Source organism: Scyliorhinus canicula, chromosome 5 (genome assembly GCF_902713615.1).
Source record: "Scyliorhinus canicula chromosome 5, sScyCan1.1, whole genome shotgun sequence".
In the NCBI taxonomy this organism is placed as follows: Eukaryota; Metazoa; Chordata; class Chondrichthyes; order Carcharhiniformes; family Scyliorhinidae; genus Scyliorhinus; species Scyliorhinus canicula.
In genome coordinates, this window is record NC_052150.1 from 74,178,380 (window position 1) to 74,199,847 (window position 21,468).

The following is a 21,468-nucleotide window of genomic DNA, read 5'->3' on the forward strand; positions in this document are numbered from 1 at the left end:
TCAGCCGCCCCGCAAGACGTGGCGGCTTGATCTTGCGGGGCGACAGAGGGAAAAGAGTGCGTCCGTTACAGACGCACGGCCCGCGATCGGTGGGCCTATGCCCCCCTTGGCATGGCCGTGGTACTGCCGTGCCAATCGGGCCCCCAGATGCCCCAAACGGGCATCTGGCACCCGTTTCACGACGGCAGCAAGCAGGTGTGTTTGCTGCCGTGTTGAAACGGGCGCAAAGGCCCGGCCGCTCGGCCCATCGGCCTCGGAGAATCGCCGCTCACCATAAAAACCGGCGAGCGGCGATTCGTGGCGTGGGTCAGGCGTGGGGGGGGGGGGAAGAGAATAGCGGGAGGGCGTGAAAAATGTCAGGAGGCCCTCCCGCTATTCTCCCACCTGGCGTGGGGGGGCGGAGAATCGTGCCCACAGCGTGTAAATTAGGCAGCACAGAAGCCATGTCATAAGAAATTTCACCTGAACTTTTAAAAAATTACACTAAAGGTGAAGCATCAAAACCCTCAATCCCAAATGGCCTGCTTCTATCACCTCCCAAGATGCAGAAACAAATCTACCCAGGCATTCGTGGACCAATATGGGTTCTTGTAGCATTTTGGAAGAAGCGAGTTTGTTTTTATTCTTTCATGGGACGTGGCATCGCTGACTATAAGACCATAAGACATAGGAGCAGAATTTGGCCACTTGGCCCATCGAGTCTGCTCCACTATTCAATCATGGTTGATATTTTCTCATCCACATTCTCCTGCCTTCTCCACATAACCCCTGATCCCCTTATTAATCAAGAACCTATCTCCGTCTTAAAGACACTCAGTGAATTGCCTTCTGCAGCAAAGAGTTCCACAGATTCACCACCCTCTGGCTGAAGAAATTCCTCCTCATCTCTGTTTTAAAGGATTGTCCCTTTAATCTGAGATGGTGTCCTCTGGTTCTAGTTTTTCCTACAAGTGGAAACATCCTCTCCACGTCCCCTCTATCCTGGGTCAGCATTTATCGACCATCCAGGATTGTCCTTGAACTAGTGGCTTGCTGGGCCATTTCAGAGGGCAGTTAAGAGTCAACCACATTGCTGTGGATTTGGAGTCATACGTAGGTCAGACCCAGGTTAAGGACAGCAGATTTCCTTCCCCAAAAGGATATTAGTGAACCAGATGGGATTTTATGACAATCGACAATGGGTTCATTGTCATCATCAACTCACTGGAGGAGGAGGATGCACAAATATCCCCATCCTCAATGATAGCGGAGGTCAGCACATACGTGCAAAAGATTAGGCTGAGGCATTCGCAACGATCTTCAGCCAGAAGTGCCGAGTGGATGATCCAATTTGGTCTTCTCACAAGTCTCCAGCATCACAGATGTCAGTCTTCAGCCAATGCAATTCACTCCACGTGATATCAAGAAACAGCTGAAGGCACTGGATACTGCAACGCTTATGGGCTATGACAATATCCCAGCAATAGTACTGCAGACGTGCGTTCCAGAACTTGTCGCAACCCTAGCCAAGCTGTTCCAATACAGCTACAACACTGGCATCTACTCGACAAAATGGAAAGTTGCCTTGGTGTGTCCTGTACACAAGAAACAGGACAAATCCAACCCAGCCAATTATCGCCCTATCAGCATACTCTCCGTCATCAGCAAGGTAATGGAAGGAGTCATCAACAGGGCTATCAAGCAGCACTTACTCAGCAATAACCTGCTCACGGGCACTCAGTTTGGGTTCCATCAGGGTCACTCAGCCCCTGACCACATTACAGCCTTGGTTCAGACATGGCCAAAAGAGATGAATGGCAGAGGCGAGGTGAGAGTGACTGCCCTTGACATCAAGGCAGCATTTGACCGAGTATGGCATCAATGAGCCCTAGCTAAACTGGAGTCAATGGGAATCAGGGGGAAAACTCTCGCTGTTTGGAGTCATACCGGGCACAAAGGAAGGTTGTGGTGGTTGGAGCTCAATCATCTCAACTCCAGGACATCACTGCAGGAATTCCTCAGGGTAGTGGCCCAGGCCCAATCATCTTCAGCTGCTTCATTAATTACCTCCCTTCCATTAGAAGGTTAGAAGTGGGGATGTTTCCAAATGATTGCACAATGTTCAGCATCATTCGCAACTCGTCAGATAATGAAACAGTCCATGTCCAAATGCAGTAAGACCTGGACAATATCTAGGCTTGGGCTTACAAGCGGAAAGTTACATTTGTGCCACACAAGTGGCAGGTAATGACCATCTCCTACAAGAGAGGATCTAACAACTGCCCCTTGACATTCAATGGCATTACCATCGCTGAATCCGCCACAATCAATATCCTGGGGCTTATAGAACATACAGTGCAGAAGGAGGCCATTCGGCCCATCGAGTCTGCACCGACCCACTTAAGCCCTCACTTCCACCCTATCGCCGTAACCCAATAACCCCTCCTAAACTTTTTTAGTCACGAAGGGCAATTTATCATGGTCAATCCACCTAACATGCACATCGTTGGACTGTGGGAAGAAACCGAGCACCCGGAAGAAACCCACGCAGACACGGGGAGAATGTGCAGACTCCGCAGAGACAGTACCCAGCAGGGAATCGAACCTGGGATCCTGGCGCTGTGAAGCCACTGTGCTAATCACTTGTGCTACCCTGTCCTGACCATTGATCAGAAACTGAACTGTTCATCCGCATTCATTAGCAGAGGGATTGAATTTAAGAGCCATGAGGTGAAGATGCAGCTGTACAAAACCTTGGTATGGCCACATTTGGAGTACTGTGTGCAGTTCTGGGCGCCTCATTTTAGGAAAGATGTGGAATCTTTGGAAAAGGTGCAAAGGAGATTTACCAGGATGTTGCCTGGAATGGAGAGTAGGTCGTACGAGGAAAGGTTGAGGGTGCTAGGCCTTTTCTCATTAGAACAGAGAAGGATGAGGGGCGACTTGATAGAGGTTTATAAGGTGATCAGGGGAATAGATAGTCAACAGTCAGAGACTTTTTCCCCAGGTGGAACAAACCATTACAAGGGGACATAGATTTAAGATGAATGGTGGAAGATATAGGGGGGGATGTCAGAGGTAGGTTTTTTACCCAGAGAGTAGTGGGGGCATGGAATGCACTGCCTGTGGAAGTAGTTGAGTCGGAAACGTTAGGGACCTTCAAGCGGCTATTGGATAGGTACCTGGATTACGGTAGAATGATGGGGTGTAGATGAATTTGTTCTTAATCTAGGACAAAAGTTTGGCACAACATAGTGGGCCGAAGGGCCTATTCTGTGCTGTATTTTTCTATGTTCTATGTTTTTTTGGACTAGCCACATTAATACTGTGGCTACCTGGGCAGATCAAAGGTTAGGAATCCTATGGTGAGTAAGTCATCTCCTGACCCTCAAAGCCTGTCCACCATCTATAAGGCACAATTCAGGAGCATAATGGAATACTCTCCACTTGCCTTTATGAATGCAGCTCCAACGCTCGACACCATCCAGGACAAAGCAGTCTTCTTGATTGCTCCCCCTTCCACAAACATTCAAACCCTCCACCACCAACAAACAGTGGCAGCCATGTATACCATCTACACGATGTACTGCAGTAACTCACCAATGTTCCTTAGACAACACCTTCCAAACTCACGACCATTACCATCTAGAAGGACAAGAGCAGCAGATACCTGGGAACACCACCACCTGAAGGTTCCCCTCCAAGTCACTCACCACCCTGACTTGGAAACATATCACCGCTCCATCACTGTCGCTGGGGCAACATCCTGGAATTCCCTGCCTAACAGCACAGTGGGTGTACCGACACCTCAGGCGCCCCCCCAACTTGGTTATGTACAGCGTTCAGGGTTTGAATGGCCTGGTTCAAAGGTTTTCATGGATTGAAGACTGATGTTGTGTTTCTTCAGAAGATGAACCTGAAGTTAGGGGACTAGGTGAGGTTGAAGGGTTAGGTAGGGCAAGTGTTACATTCGGAGTTGGATATGAAGATGAAGGGGGTGGAAATGGGTGAGTGGAAAAATGGAGGGGACGCAGATGGTTCTAATGAATATATATGCCCCAAATTAGGATGACGTGGATTTTCTGAGGAAGGTTTTAGCAAGGATTCCAGACCTGGACACACTCCGGCTGATTATGGGGGGGGGGGCGCCGAGGGGGTTAGGCAAGGACCAGACGGGGTTTGTGAAAGGGCGGTGGTTGTCAGCAAACGTACAGAGGTTGCTTAATGTTATAATGACTCCCTCGGAGGGCCAAGAAGTGGAAGCGGTTGGGGCAATGGACTCGAAGAAGTTGTTCGATCGGGTTGAATGAGCGTATGTGTTCGAGGTGTTGGGGTGATTCGGATTTGGGCAGAGGTTTGTGGATTGGGTTCAGTTGCTGCATGAGGCGCCCAATGAGAGTGTTGGGAGATCAGGTCAGTTCTGATTATTTTGACAAGGCAGAGGTGTCTGCTCTCTCCGCTGCCCTTTGCTCTGGCGATTGAACCGCTGGTAATGGTTTTAGGGGTTCGAGGGCGTGGAGGAGCATTGAGCGGGGTGGTGATGTGGAGTTGGGCTTACTGCACGAGTTGAACTGGCATGACTGATGGAGGGTATGAAGGCCTACTAAGACCATAAGACATGGGCCATTCGGCCCATCGAGTCTGTTCCGCCATTCAACCATGGCTAACATGTTTCTCATCCCCATTTTCTTGTCTTCTCCCAATAACCCTTGATCCTCTTATTAATCAAGAATTTATCTTTCTGTCTTAAAGACACTCTTACTTGGCCTTCTGCGGCAAATAGTTCCACAGATTTACCACCCTCTGGTTGAAGAAGTTCTACCTTTCAGTCTGAAGTCGTTACCAAGCTTGACAAACTACTGCTGGGCAGCTAATATAGCAATGGTTAGGAAATGGACGGTGGAGGAATGGTCGGATTGTGGATGGATGGAGGTAGCCTCGTGTAAGGGGATCAGCCTGAGGGCAAAGTTGTTGGCACCCCTTCCATTCTCGCTGGTCAGGTACTCCTTGCACCCAGTGGCATTAGCACTCGGGGTTTGGAACCAGTGTTGGCAGCACTTTGGTTTCGAAAGCGTCGCTGTGGAAACCAATTCGCGATAATCATAGGTTTGCTCCAGTGGGATTGGATTCAAAGTTCCAGGGGTGGTGGCAGGTGGGGAAAAAATATTTTAGGATTTTTTTTGTGGGAGGGAGGTTTGCAGGCCTGGATGAGTGGGGGGAGGGGGGGGGGGCATATCTGTTGCCAAAGGAGAATGGGTACAGATATCTGCAGGTTAGGGACTTCATGAGAAAGGAGGTGCTGTCGTTGCCGATGCTGCCACCCCCAATGCTGCAAAATACATTACTGTTCGAGGATGAGATAGGGGACAGCAATGTTGTAGATATATATGGGGAGCTGTTGAAGAGGGAGAGTGCTCTGGTGGAGGTTAGGCATAAGTGGGAGGAGGAATTGGGTGGGGCATTGGGGGCCAGAGTATGGAGTGTGGAGTGCGGAGGGCGAATGCTTCCTCGTCGTGTTCAATTCTAGGCCTTATCCAATTTAAGGTGGTGCACAGGGCACACGTGACGGTGTCCAGGGCGTGTCAGTTCTTTCCAGGGGTGGAGGATAGGTGCAGGGTATGTGTGCCGAGTCCAGAAAATTATGGTCATTTCTGCGAAGACCATCCCTATTATTGTCAGCAGCAGTGATGTCTCTGGGACATTAGGGTAACACAGAGATTGAGGGGGTTTTGGAAGGTATTTATGGATGCTTTGTCAAAGATTTTAGGGTAGAGTTAGCCCCGGGTCCAGAGGTGGCCATATTTGTTGAGAGTGTCGGAGGATCTGGGAGCGCAAGTGGGGAGAGAGGCCAACGTGTTGGTGTTTGCCTCCCTGATTGCCCGGAGACGGATTTTGTTGTGCTGGTGGGACTTGGAGCCACCGAGGGCAGGGGTACGGGTGAGCGATCTGGCAGAGTTCCTGCATTTGGAAAAGATCAAGCTCGCCATTCGAGGTTCGGAGGAGGGGTTCATCTTGAGGTGGAAGCTGTTCATCGACTTCTTAAAGGAGTATTGAGTCATCAGCGGCGGGGTGAAAAATTGGAAGGGGGGGGGGGTGCAGTAAGAGAGGGGTTGTTTCCTGTTGTCGCAGTTGGCTTTTGCATTTCTTGGTTATGTACATATGGAAAATGCCTCTGCATTCCTGTTCGAAAACTGTTAAAAGCTTAACTTATTCCAGTTCTGGCAAAACCTTGTCAAACCAAACCGTTAACTCAGTTTCTCTCTGCAAAATGCTGTTATACCAGCTGGGTACTTCCAGCATTTTGTTTTTATAGGTTTAAAGTTCAGGTTTATCGTCCGACTGAGAATTTACACTGACCATTGCAGTTGTGAAAATCAGAGTGACAGTGGACAAAAATCACCGTCTGAAAATACAACCAAAAAAAAAAATCACAGGATTGCAAAATGTAATGTATCACCACTCTTAGCCATGCAGGCTACCGACAGATCCAATCTGGTGTTACCCTAATCACCATCACTGCTGCTGACAATAATAGGGGTGGTCTTCTCAGAAATGATCACAGTTGTCTGGCTGCTGATGAGGCAAGTACACAGATGGCAAATCAGATTTATGTGGGACTTTCCTCAGTTATTGACAACAGTGCAGTTGCCAGATAGAGTTTCAAACACTGGCTCAAAACAGCAGGATATTTGCAATTATTTTTAGGTTATTTGGGCAGTGAGTAATTAGTCACGTAACATTAAGAGCTAACTGTAACAGCGCCAGGAGCCTTTGTCAGTACAGCAGAGCCATTTCCGAAAACAGCTGTGGAATATAAACATCAAGAATTAGTACGGCAACATGTATCCCTTTACTGAACTTCCGAATAGTTACAGGACTATATTCATCCCTTCGGTCCTATAAGCAGCAAGCTATTTCTTTTTTCTATTCAAAATCAACAGGGAGCAAAGCACAATGGCCATCTCCTTTCCAAGGAAGCAAGTTAATGTCTTATCACATGATTGGCATTACTCTGCTGAAAATCCTATACATATACATACTTTTAGATATTTCAAATAAGACACAAACCATGTTCTATTGATGCGCTTGTTTATAATTGAAAACATTAACGTTAATAAACTTTTCACAAAAATATTAAGGAAACACCAACTGCAATAGATTTACAAAATTCAGCACCTTGTTCAGTCACTGATCTAATCATTTGCAACCTATGCAAAGATCCAAATAACTCACTTTTTCCTCAGTTACCATGGAACAAAGAAAAGGAAATAGACAACTAAATAATTATCTTTATTATTGTCTCACGTAGGCCTACATTAACAATGCAATGAAGTTACTGTGAAAATCCCCTCGACGCCACACTCCGGCACCTGTTAGGGTACACTGAGGGAGAATTCAGAATGTCCAATTCACCTAACAGCATGTCTTTCAGGACTTGTGGGAAGAAAACCAGAGCACCCGGAGAAAATCCATGCAGAAACGGAGAACGTGCAGACTCCACAAAGACAGTGACCCAAGCTGGGAATCGAACCCAGGCCACTGGTGCTGTGAAACAACAATGCTAACCACTGTGCTGCCCTTCAGTAACTGCATTGGTGTTACAACCTCTACAATGTGATGCAGGAGCAGCCAAGATGTTAAAGCAGAGGCAGAAAACAAAACCCGTATGTTCGGGTCCAATTTCCCCAGGTGGATCATCTGCCAGGTTAATTGCAAACAGCAGTGGGGTTGGCATTGCAGCGGAATTCTAAGCTGGAGAACTCAACAAATTGGGTTTAGCAGAAAGACTATGCAAATACTGCAAAGCAGCAATGAGACCTGGTCAGCGTCAATCATGAACATTTCAGAATGCATTAGAAATTCAGAATACTCGTCAAGGCGCTGATAATGCACTCCTCTTAATGGAGCAGCAGCAACAACTTTTATTTATACAATGTGTCTTAAAGTGCTTTATAGGGAGTAACAAGAGTAATGGAAAAGAGTCAATAGAATGCACTTAGGATGATTGAAGGTTTGAGTGAAAAGGAGTACAGGTCAGTATCCTTTATCCAAAACCCTCGGGGCCAATTGCAATTTAGGTTTCAGTAATTTCAGTTTTTGAATACTACATATACATTTACATTACAGTAGCCTAAACTGAGGCGAGGTATAGTTTAAAGTGAATTAAATGGCTAGCAAAGCAAGATGTATCACTGAATAATAAATTCTGTAATAAGTTTCTTTTTGGCTTGTTCACCACAAAAATCTCAAGGTGAACAGTACAAACAACTAGACTCTCCACGCTAAAGGTCAATGAAGTTTTAGGATGTGTGCAGTTTCTGGATTTACGGATAAGCAATATTCGACCTGTAAAGAGCAAGAAATGGTTTGAATGTTCAGTGTATTAATTGGATCAAAGACTAGGAAGCTGAAGCAGTTAACAACCGTCCCTTGACTTTCAGCTGAATGCTTCCTGGATTGTGAAGTTTTATGCTCAATGGGTGGTGCAAGTCTGGTTTTAATAACTTTTCAGTGTCTGATAGACACTGGAGCAAATCTGAATTTTATGTTCTGTTGGCCATAATATCTACACACCAATAGTTCCCATTTCATCCTGTAATTTCTCCCAATGAAGGTACTTCCGGTTCTTTTAAGAGAATCCCAACGACTGAATTCATAGTCTGCAAGGTCTCTCTTTCTCTTTACTTTCCTCCAATTAAGGGGAAATTTAGCAAGGTCAATCCACTTACCCTGCACATCTTTGGATTGTGGGGGTGAGACCCACACAGGTGAGGGGAGAATGTGCAAACTCCACATGGGTAATGACCCGGGGCCAGGATCGAACCCTGGTCCTCGGCATCGTGAGGCAGCAGTGCTAACCACTGCACCACCGTGCCTTGATAGGCTGGACAGGTTGGACCTAAATAGAGCCAAGGCTGAGTCATTTGTGGGGTAATTTGCTAGTGCTATTGGAGAGAGTTAGGGTTTAAACTAACTTGGCATGGGTGCAGGAAATATCAGAGAGAAAACCAAGATGCACAGAATACTGAAATATATGGTTAGCATTAAAATAGGGAATAAGAAGTATTTTTTAATATAAATTTAAATGACCCAATTCACTGTTTTTCCCCAATTAAGGGTAATTTAGTGTGGTCAATCCACCTACCCTGCACATCTTTGGGTTATGGGGGTGAGACCCACACACATATTGGGAGAATGTGCAAACTCCACACAGACAGACAGTGACCATGGGGCGGGATTGAACGCGGATCCTCGGCAGCGAGAGGCAGCAGTGCTAACAACTGCATCACTGTGCCGCCCTACGGCTACAGAATAATAAGTAATTAGGTAGGGCCAGATTAAAGGAGAAAGTATTAACATCGAAATCAGGGTCAACATGCATGTATGTGAAAGCAGAATGTTGTGAATAAAATTGACAAGTTACAGCACAGATAGACATGTGGAAATATGATATTGTTCCTGACTTAGTGCAAAGAATGGCAGGACAAGGTGTTCAGAAAAAGATAAGAGAGGAAGAAAAGGGGAGTGGCAGTATTGATTAAGGAGGCCATAGCAGCTGGAGAGAGAGAATGTTCCAGAGAGGTCAAGGATAGAATCAATGTAGCTCGATCTAAGGAATAAAGAAAGTGCGATTACATTGCTCGGTGTAGTCTATAGACCACAAACCTCTGGAAAGTGTGTAGGAAAACTTGCAAGGAAATCATAGAGGTCCAAAAATTATAGACTTTAACTATCAAAATACAGACTGGATAGACGTGTAAAGGGGAGAGGGGGGCAAGAGTTCAGAGTGTGCATTCAGCAATTTCTTTTTTCACAGCAATATGTTTCCAGTCCAATGCGAAAGGAGACATTGCTGGCCCTGGTCCTCGAGTATGTGGTGGGCCAAATAGACAACTTAGGAGACCGCAATCAGGAAATATAGGATGTTAGAGGGAAAGCAAATAAGAGGAGCAAAGAGGGGGTATGAACAGCAACTGTAGCCAAAGAAGGGAATCCCAAAGTCTTCTATAAGCATATAAATAGTAAAACCGTGATAAGAGGAGTGGGGCTGATTAGGCTGATCAAATAGGAGATTTACGCATAGGGGCCGGGGGGGGGGGGGTCAAGTATGTAATGAAGACTTTGCATCTGTCTTTCTAAGGAAGAGGCGGCTTCCCAGGACATGGCAAAGAGGAGGTAATCAATGCACTGGAGGCATTCGATATGCCACCTGTACTTCAAGTTGATAATGCATCAGAACTTAATTAGATGCATTCAAGGACAAGGAGAAGACTGGCCGTAACTTTTCAGTCATCCTCAGATACAGGGGTGATGGTAGAGGACTGGAGAATTTAAAATATTACACCCTTTTTTGAACAAGGGTGTAAAGATAAACCCAGTGTTTTGTGTGCTCTAATGATATAATAGCACCAATTGTTCATTAGCGATTGTGCAAGCACATTGTGGTCAGGACAGACACATGTAAATATATATACATGGATAGAAAGCTTGAGGATTTTAGGAGTTACAGGACTATGGGTGGAATTCTCTCATTTTGAGACTAAGTGCTGCGGCGAGTGCGTGAGCATGGGTTTGCCACTGTGGCGACTGGTGGTAAAACATACCAACCCACCCGGCCCAGTCTCTAATTTTTCACCTGGGTGTTTCACACCATATTCAGTGGCAGGGTAGGCCTGGATGGTACATAGTCAGTTATTGTGTCCAGGTGCCATATTGAAAAGGCACCCAACATCACTGACCCATCATTGAAGAAAGAAATATTCTGAGGCTGGAAAGTGAACCTCCTCCAGGACACCTAATCTGGAAGGTCTATCTGCACATTCCCATTAACGGGGTGTAAATGAGGTTCATACTGGCCTCTGACATGTTTTCCTTGCAGGCACCAGCACAAGATCCCGCTGTAAATACAAGCTGGCCCGAAACCGATTTCTGGGCCAGCTGTCATATTCTCACCCCACGCCCAACATCAAATCCACTGGCAGGGGCTTGGGAGAGTTCCGCCCTATACATAGAACATAGAACAGTACAGCACAGAACAGGCCCTTCGGCCCTCAATGTTGTGCCGAGCCATGATCACCCTACTCAAACCCACGTATCCACCCTATACCCGTAACCCAACAATCCCCCCCCCCCCCCCCTTAACCTTACTTTTTAGGACACTACGGGCAATTTAGCATGGCCAATCCACCTAACCCGCACATCTTTGGACTGTGGGAGGAAACCGGAGCACCCGGAGGAAACCCACGCACACACGGGGAGGACGTGCAGACTCCGCACAGACAGTGACCCAGCTGGGAATCGAACCTGGGACCCTGGAGCTGTGAAGCATTTATGCTAACCACCATGCTACCGTGCTGCCCCCTATTGCAGTGTTAATGTAAACCTGCTTGTGACAATAAAGATTATTATTATGTTTGTGCTTAAATATGCTGCCGAGACACTCCTTCCAGCATTTCTCTATTCAATTTATTTACAGGCCTGCAGCTCCTTGAGACAGATCCACAGCGGCATTCCACCTGGGGAACACCATCCCTTTTCTCCGTGTCTACCCTCCTGCATCATCCCGGTCCTCTACGAAGAGGGAGAAAAGTACTCATTAAGAACCCTGCCCACGAGCGTACTGTGGACTTACGCCGCCATGGACCAGGTTCTATCCCAGCGTCAGGTCACCATCCTTGTGGAGATTGCACATTCTCCCATTGTCTGCATGTGCCTCACCGCTAAACCCAAAGATGTGCCGGGTAGGTGGATTGGCCACGCTAAACTGCCCCTTAATTGGAAAAAAAAAGAATTGGACACTTTAAATTTTTTTTTAAATGAACCCTGCCCATATCTTCTGCTGCAACACACTCTACCTTGCACACCCCTGATAGGCCCCACCCTTTCCTGACAAACCACTTTAGGTTTGGGTTTTCTGCACATGCAATTGTCCAGGGCATGGGTAGCATGCTGGAGTCCTGACACTTGATCGATGTGAATTGTCCTACCAGGTCTCAAAATTAGAAAAACACAATAAAATTTAATTAATTACTTTATAGTTTATAACCCCTATAACTCCCAATTATCTTTATTACGGCCAATAAACCTTACCAATAATAATAAAACTGAACAATTAAGAATAAACTACGAGTTATGAAGTTGAAAGTTTTATTGATTCTTTCTTATCAAGACCTTTCCTCAAAATAGTGAATTGCCCCGGTTATTTATACACAGTCCCTTGGCCCAAGACTGAGTAGCCAACCTTTGGGTTTCACTGTTTCTTCAATCCCAGCAGCTAAATGGAGTGGAGTGCTTCTCCGGTCCCCAAGCCTTGATGTTAATTAATAACCTTTCGCCCAATCAGGGTACACCCAGGTCCACTGTCCGCATCTTCTCCAGTCCCTAACTGCAGTAAGTCACATGACACACTTCTGTTACAGCAGAGGCATGCTGCTACTCCAGCACTCAGCAAGCAGCCCCAGTCCAGTCAGTTTAACATTGGTTGTGGGGAATCCTCAAGAAACAACATTTCAGGACAAAATTAATACCCACATGGGCACATGACGGTACATTAAAGAAAGCCAGTGCGGATTCTGTGAGGGAAAATCATGTTCAACTAATTTGCTTGAGGTTTTGAGATAAGAGAGAGAGAGATGAGGGCATTGCTGTTGATGTGATATAGATAAATTTACAAACGGCATTTGGTACAGTGCCACACAACAGACTCATGAGCAAAGTTACAGTTCATGGGATAACAGTTCATGGACAAAAGGAACAGTAGCAATACTGATACAAAACTAACTGAATGACAGAAACAGAGTAAAGGCTAATAGATGCTTTTTGAACTGGAGAAAGGTTTGTCATAGAGAATGGACAGACAAGTGGCAGATGAAGTTCAATACAAAGTAATGTGAATGATTCATTTTGATAGAAAGCACATGGGGGGACAAAATAAAGGAAAATTATAATAAAGATGATACAGGAACAGAAAGATCTGAGAGTTGATTTGCACAAGTAATTTACTACGCCAGGGCAGGTTCAAGGTGTGGTTCATAAAGCACACACAGTGTCCCATGCTCTATTAGCAAGGATATAGAGTACGCGAGCAAAGAGGTTATGTAGAACAGCCTCAGCTGGAGTGTTGCAACCAGTTTTGGGTGCCACACTTCAGGAGAGATGTGAAGGTTCTGGAGAGAATGCAAAAAGGATTCACAAGAATGGTTCCTATGAAGATAGATTGGAGAAGTTGAGATGTTTTTTTTGAAGAGGAGAAGTTTTAAAAGAAAGCTGATTGGAGATGTTCAAAAGCATGAGGGATCAGGCCAGTGTACAGAGGGAGAAATTGCTTCCACTTGAGAAAAGATAGAGAGAGGTATCACAGATTTTAAGCAATTAGTAAAAGAAGCAACAGTGATAAGGAGAAAAGCTTTTTCATGCAATGAGTGATTGGATCTGGAACACTGCCCCAGAGTGTGGTGGAGACAGATTTATTCAAGGCATTTCAGATCACAGTCTAATTCCTAATTGAATGCAAGAATGGACAGGGCTATAGAAAGGCAATGTGAGAACGAAAGGAGAATTGCTCATTTGAAGACCTGGTACGGACAAAATAAGCCAAACGGCTTCCTTCTGTGTTGAAACAATTCTGTGATTGCGTGAACATGATCTTGGCTGATCTTGAGTTAAAATGCCACTTCTCTTTACATTCCCATATGATTGTATTCCCTGAGAAATCTGTCCACCCAGGCCTCAAATATACTCAACCTTGATGGTTGAAGTTGAAATTGCCCCTCCAGAGTACATTCTGTGCTCTTGCATAAAATCATGAGATTTCACACTAGACCCGTGGAAGTAACATACTATAGACAGAGCTAAGCAATCCCTGGACCAACTGATCAGATCAAAGCTCTGCAGTCGTCATGAATCATATTAAACGGTAATCAGAGGTGGCAGCTCTTTAAACATCCCTATTCTCAATGATGGGGGAGCCCAGCATATCTGTGCAAGAGGCAAGGTTGAAGCATTTGGAACCATCTTCAGCTAGAAGTGCCAAGTACATGACTGATCTCAGGCTCCCCAAGGTCCCTAGCAGCACAGATCTAGACATTCAGCCAACTGAATTCATACAACTTAATTGCAAAATGTGGCTGAAGGCACTGGGTACAGAAAAGGCTATGAGCACTTACAACATCCTGGCTGTAATACTAGGACTTGTGATCCAGAAATAGCTGTGCCTTTGGCCAAGCTGCTCTCACACAGATATAAACAGATGTCTGACAATGTGGAAAACTGACCAGGTATCTACTGCCCAAAAAAAAAGCAGGATGAATCCAATCCAGAAATTCCCAATCCATCAGTCCACTCTCAACTATGAGCAAAGTGATGGAAGGTGTTGCCAACAGTGCTACCAAGTGGCACTTGCATGGCAATAAACAGCTCATCAGTCTTCAGTTTGGGTTCCCCGACGGTCACTCACCTCCTGATCTCAATATAGTCCAATCGTGGACAAAAGAATTGAACTCCAAAGGTGAGGTGACTGAATGCCTTTGACATCAAGACAGCATTTAACCACGCAGAAACATCAAGGAGCCCTAGCAAAACTGAAGTCAATGAGACCCAGGGGGAAAACTCCCTAGTTGGGAGTCATACCTGTCACACAAAAAATGGTTCTGGTTGTTGGAGGTAAATCATCTGAACCCTGGACAACACTGCAGGAGTTCCTCAGGGGATCAGTGTCATCAGCTAACCATCTTCAGCTGCTTCATCAATGATCTCCTCTTCAGCATAATGTCAGAAGAATGTTTGCTGCATTCTATAATATTTGTCTCAGTCCAAGTTGTTTTCGACATATTGGACCCACTCTTTCCCACCCTATCCAGTCTCTTCTGCATGCACATCAGTCTCTGCTCCTTTCAGTCTTATCAAAACCCACCTTTTTGGTTAGGTTTCAGTCATTCTCTATTGTCTCTCCCTATGTGACTCAATTCCCTACCAGCGTAATTTGCCAAATCCTTTTAAAATATTGAAAAGGTGCTTTACAGATGCAGGTTTTTGAGAGTCCCGAGTCAAGTTCAGGGTCTCCCACTGTGGGGAAAGTGAAATGGTTCCTCAAGGATCCTGCTATCACTGACCCTGGAAGAACCTTTTCACTTTCCCTGTGGAGGGGCAGGAAACACAAGAACAAAAAACACAAGTAGGCAATTCACCCCATCAGCCTGCTCCCTCATTCAATATGTGGGGTGATTTCATCTCAGCCTCATCTGCACCTTCCTACCCGTCCCCCATAACCCTTCACCCAATTACTAATTAAAAACCTATCTATCTCCTCCTTAAATATGGTTTGTTATCCTTGCACTCTGGAATAGAGAATTCCATAGATTCACGACCCTTTCAGTAAAGTAATCCCTCCTCAGTTCCGTTTTAAATCTGCCACACTTAGCCTAAAATCATGGCCTCGCATTCTGGGATGTCCAGCAAGGGGAAACATTCACTCCACATCTACCATATTAATAATCCCCTTTAGCATTTTATATAACTCAATTAGATCTCCTCTCATTCTTCTAAACTCAAGCGAATATTGGCCTAGACTGCTCAATCTCTCTTCATAAACAGGTCCTTTGTTCCTGGAATCAATCTAGTGAAAGACTCGTGAAAGAGCCAACTGGGCTGGATAGTTCCTGGTACCATATGGTGTGGAGCAGGAGACCCTGCTGAGAACGTCACTGATTTAGATAAGAAATTCAGGGTGTTCATACTTTATTTATTTTTTTTAAATCTCTATTGCAAGATAGAAAATTTATACAAGATGACCAAAACCCAACCAAAAAAAAGGTGGGTTTGGAGAAGATTTAAAGGAGCAGAGGCTGATGGACATGCTGAAAACAACTTGTGACTCAAGACTACACCTGACAATCGTGTTCAGCAATCTGGAGCAGTCCCATGTCCAGACTGGAGTCCCACATTCTCTGGAAAGTACCAGCAGTCAGTGGCTTATACCGATTCCCCAGGCAAAAAGCTAGACAAATGCAAATAAGTGTCCATCTGCAGGTACCCAGCTGACTCCATGATTTGGAAGAGGATGAGTCAGCATGGAAAACCTTTAACTAGTGCTAGGAAGCTCATAAGAGCAGGTTGCTGATTACCAAATAGCGTAGAACTGCCCCCCCCCCCCCCCCCCCCACCCAGGACAATCACCCCAGCCTGACCTGTGCAGCACGCACTTCCTTTTTGTGGAAAATACAACAGGCAGAACAAGCATCCATTGGGAAGAAACGTCCCATGCATACAGAAACAAAGAGTGAGAAAAAAATAGTTCACCATTTGCTTTAGATTTAAAATTCAGCATTAGCTCCCATTATCGTTGGGCGGGCTGAGTTCATTTAGTAACCAGATTTTTATTTCAGTGTCTCCTGATGTTCCTGCCCAAATCATTTTTCTGAAGGTTGGAGTGGCTTATTTCTGGCTTTATTTGGGCGGCAAGGCCCTGAGGATTCAGAGGTGGGGTCCCCCAGGAAGAGAGACAGGCAGGGGGTCTAGTGCGACCACATTTGCTGCACTATTATTGGGCAGCCAACACGGAGATGTTCGGGTGACGCGGGAACCAGGGGCTCTCTGGGTTCAGGGGTCATATAGGGGGACAGGTTTGGGGGCATTGGTAATAGCGTCGGCAAGTCATTTAACAAACCCAGTGGTGGTGTCCACGCCAAAAATATAGAGGCAACACCCAGCATTTCAACTTGGGGCAACTTCAAAGCTAGCTCCCATTTGTACTAACCACCTGTTGTACTAACTTGTTGGCAAGGCTAGATACCGCATTTGGTGCACGGAGAGAGAAAGGGCTGGAGAGAGTGGGTGATTTATTCTTGGAGAGGCAGTTTGCCAGCTTGGAGGAGCTTCAGGAGAAATTTGGACGGTTCGGCTCGGACATGTTTAGGTACCTCTTGGCGCAAGAGGTGTTTTTCAGATTTCCCGGTGATGTTGCCAGCGTCCTAATTTTAGAGGATTCTCTCCTGTTCAGAGTTAGAGGAAGGCAGTACACCTGGCATGTACAAATGAATTGTAGGGGAAGAGTTTAGTTTCGTGGGTGGTGAAGGCTAAAGGGTAGAGGAGATGGGGCCAATACTGGAGATGCCGGTGTGGAGTGAGGGACTGCGGAGGATGAATGCCACGTCATTGTGAGAGACTGAGCCTGATTCAGATAAAGGTAGTGTTTTGAGTGCACCTCACTAAGGCTTGGATGTGTCAGTTTTTTGAGTGAGCGGAGGATAGGGCAGGGCCTGGACACCACATGCACGCTTTGGTCCTGTTCTAAGCTGGTGGGTTTCTGGAGGGTTATTTGAACACCATGTCACTGATCCTAAATATTGAGCTAGAGCCCTGCTACTTTAGGAGTTTCAGATGTACCGGAGCTTCAGATGGATATGGGGCGGATGTCCTTGCCTGCATCTCAGTGGCGAGGAGGCGAATTTTGTTGGGCTGGAGATTGGCGACATCGCCAAATGTCTTGGCGTGGCTAGGGGATTTGATGGAGTTTTTGCACCTCAAAAAGGTCAAGTATACGGTGATGGCGTCGACTGGAGGGTTCTACTGGAAATGGCGGTTGTTTATATTGTATTTCAAAGAATTGATCACTATTAGTTGTTGGGGGGAGTTACAAAAGTAGGGGGTTTCTTTTCTTTTTATTTTGTGTTTCACGGGTTGGACAGTTGTGTTGGGGATTTGTTTGGGGTCTGTGTATGGTTAAAGGATTTTGTTTGCATTTTTTGTAATTTTGCGTAAAATGCTAAAATTTTAATTAAAACATTTCCAAGAAAGAATTTAGCATTCAATATTTTCTCCTGCACACCCCATATCCCTCACCCGAGATGTCAATTCTCACATCTGTACCAGTTTATAGTTCCAGGTGTCACTCCACACTGCTCAGATCAACAAATCATCACATTGCCTCCTTTATAAAATGTACCTCTACCAATTCAATATTTCTTTACCACCATGACTACGCATAACACCTCCCTCTGCAGCATTTGTCATATAAATTCCCTCTACAGCATGCATCATATAAATTTACTGCAGCATTTATGAGGTTGACCAGAAAGTAGCTGGGAGAGGCTATTTCACAGTAGTTACTCAGTTTCCAAATTTGTTCCAACATGAAAATTAAAACAATGTTCACTCAGAGCATGTGTATTCGAGATTTGACCCATATGAAACACTGCAGCAAAGAGTCAAGTTTCAACTAGCATCTTTCAGACAAGATGTTAAACCAAGAGAAAGCCTGTTCTTTCAAGTAGATTTAAAAGATCCCATGGTGCTAAGAGCAGGGGAGTTATCCCCAGTGTCCTGAACACACCATCACAGTGGTTAGCACTGTAGCTTTGCAGTACCAGGGACCCAGGTTCGATTCCCGGCTCGGGTCACTGCCTGTGCAGACTACTCGTTCTCCCTGTGTAGGTGAGGGTTTCCTCCGGGTGCTCCGGTTTCCTCCCACAAGTCCCGAAAGACTTGCTTGTTCGATCAATTAGACATTCTGAATTCTCGCTCAATGTACTGAACAGGCGGCGGAATGTGGCGACTAGAGGACTTTCACAGTAACTTCATTGTAGTGTTAATGTAAGCTTACTTGTGACACTAATAAAGATTATTACTACTAAGCTGAGGCCAATTTAACTCACTTGGCTAGACAGCTGGTTTGCGATGCAGAGTCAGGCTAGCAGCACGGGTTCAATTCTCGTACCGTCTCAACCTTGCCCCTTGCCCGAGGTATGGTGATCCTCCAGGGAAATTACCAAAAGTCAGCTCTCTCCCTCAAAAAGGTCATCTGGGACTAGAGTATGTTTACTGACTAATATTCATTTCTCAATCAATATCATATAAACAGCTTTTTTGTCATTATCACATTTCTGTTTGTGGGAGCTTTCTGTGAACAAATTGGCTGCTGTATTTCCTACATTACAACAGTTTCTACATTTCAAACAATAATTCATTTCCTGTGCTGTGGGATGGCTGGCGGTCATGAAAAGCACAATGTAAATGCAAGTCTTTCTTCAGCATCCAAACAGTAAACAGCATTGAAATGTACCATCATCAAACCATAGCAGTAATTGTACATTACCATGTACATGAGTGCTTTCTCATTACTTTACATGTTGCTTTTGTAACTATAAACATTGAAATGTTGATCAGATTTCACTTGCAATCTAGTTTACAAAGCTGTGGGGAGACAAACAGGAAATAAATTAATTTGCTACACCATTAGCAGCAAAGCCTCCAGTTACTTGGGACCCACTTTCTAGAATGACCTGCCTGAACACTTCCCTACCCCGCTCTTCCTCTAAAAATAACACCTATTTTCATTTTCAGAGATTTTACAGTGCAGAAGGAGGCTATTCGGCCCATCGAGTCTGCACCGTCTCTTGGAAAGAGCACCCTACCCAAGGTCAACACCTCCACCCCATCCCTATAACTCCATAACCCAGTAGCCCCACCCAACACCAAGGGCAATTTTGGACACTAAGGGCAATTTATCATGGCCAATCCACCTAACCTGCACATCTTTGGACTGTGGAAAGAAACCAGAGCACCCGGAGGAAACCCACGCACACACGGGGAGGATGTGCAGACTCCGCACAGACAGTGACCCAAGCCAGAATCGAACCTGGGATCCTGGAGCTGTGAAGCGATTGTGCTATCCACAATGCTACCGTGCTGCTCATATTTGACCTAGAGGTGGGTAATCTGTTCAAATCGTTGTTCACACACTGGGACAAACCATCTTCCCAACATATCTTCCGCAGTGCTCTGGACAAATACCTGCTGCATGGACTGTATGAATCTCCCCAACAAGAGCATTCAGTACCCAACCTTTTAAAATTGAACTGGGCTCATATTGAAAGTTAATGCAGCGCACCATAGCCTCTGAACAGGCGTCGCATTTCATTCTGCAGTTAGCTCAGAAGGCGACTAATAGAGTCACAAAGAGTCATCCAGACTCGAAACGTTAGCACCTTTCTCTCTCCACAGAGGAGGTCAGGCCCGCTGCAATTGTCCAGTATTTTCTGTTTTTGTTTCAGATTCCAGCATCCGCAGTAATTTGCTGTATTAACTGATAGCCGCTTGTGTATCATCACCACCAAGAAGTCACTTTGCAATAAAGGCGATGACATGACTTACATGATCACACTAACCGCCACTCGCGAGTTCATCTGACTTGCGGTTCCCAACCCAAATGATCTCATGTCCCTTTGAAGTAACTGTGGGCAAACGCCGCTGGCGCTCATTAACCTGAGCCCACCCTCAACATTGCTTGTTGCAAATTGCAGTCAGAAAAGGGGGCAAGCCATATTTTGAGAACTTCCTGCCAAAAACAGCAGTAAGCAAAGCTGCTCTCTCAGGGCAGCTCGATTTTGAAATGTGGTCTCAGCCACCACAGCTCGAATTCCAAAGTGATCCAAACAAGACTCGTTCAACAAACAACCCGTCCTCGCCTCTCCAACAGGTTCGTACAAGCCTCCTGCAGCGCGATCAGCTAACAAGAAAAAACACCTCAGCTTTCCCCCACTGCTCTCAAATTAACCGGCGCGGTTTCCTCGACCTTGCAAAATTCATCGTTTACTATTAGTCCCATTTTAAAGACTGCTGAGCCACTTTCGTTATCGCTTGGCGTCGGGCTGGCTAAAATTACTTTGGCCGGCAGGAAACAGTTTCAAACCCCCCCCCCCCCCCCCCCTTCTGTGTTTACCATTGTCAAAAGGTGATTAAATGAAGCTGTGAGGAAACCAATCCATTAAACAACGAAAGCGTTTGGCGAATTCATTGAAAACAAAATTAGGCGTTTGCATTTTCAAAGAAAAGTTCTCCGATTTCCACCAGGCTTAATTCTGAGGGATTTAAGAGATCAGAAAGTCCAGATAAAAGGCGGACTTTGTGGAAAGTGGCCGGCCCCTCACAGCCGGGACCTGGTCTTTACCTGCGGTCTCAGCCCAGACGGTGCTCCCGCTCCCCGCTCCCGCACCTGCCTTCACCTCGCTCACCTTCCACACCTGGAACCTGCCGCAAAACGCACCCAAGATGCAGCTCCCGAGACGGGGAGGTGGGACCACACAGAAATACGGTCGAGTTCACTTCACAATAAGTAACACGGTGGGGGGGGGAGACAAATAGTTGAAACAGCGAGAATGAAGCAGAAACTGGTGCAAATATAACTGGAGCCACAAGCGCCCGGCGGCAGCAGCAGCAGCTGCCCGTGTGTGGGAGCAGCTCAAACCCGCCCTCTGCCACAGCATTTCCATGACGCGCCCTTGTCAATCAGCGCAGCCAGGAGGTTGTGTTCGTTTATTGATGGCAACTTCGTGAAGGTGGTAACGGTGCTTGTTTGTGGCTGTGTTGCTTCAGGATGCTGTCGCGGTTTTTAAAAAATATATATTCGTGGAATGTGTGGAACTGCAACATTTTGGTGGTCATTGGGACAAATTGTGTGGGCCGCACAGTTGTACAAGTGGCTAGCACTTAGAA

At 45.8% G+C, this 21,468-nt stretch overlaps 1 protein-coding gene across 13 annotated transcripts in view; it reads right to left on the bottom strand.

Annotated features, from left to right (window-relative positions):
• Positions 1-21,208, bottom strand: part of osbpl3b (oxysterol binding protein-like 3b) — a 200,419-nt gene extending 179,211 nt beyond the window's left edge. For 9 of the 13 annotated variants that reach the window (XM_038797231.1, XM_038797224.1, XM_038797228.1 and 6 more), the window contains exon 1: positions 20,924-21,208. The gene's annotated coding sequence lies outside the window, so the exon portion shown is untranslated. The remainder of the gene's footprint in view (positions 1-20,923) is intronic. The other 4 variants (XM_038797222.1, XM_038797225.1, XM_038797234.1 and 1 more) reach the window with 2 other exon arrangements.
• Between the last annotated feature and the right edge of the window lie 260 nt (positions 21,209-21,468).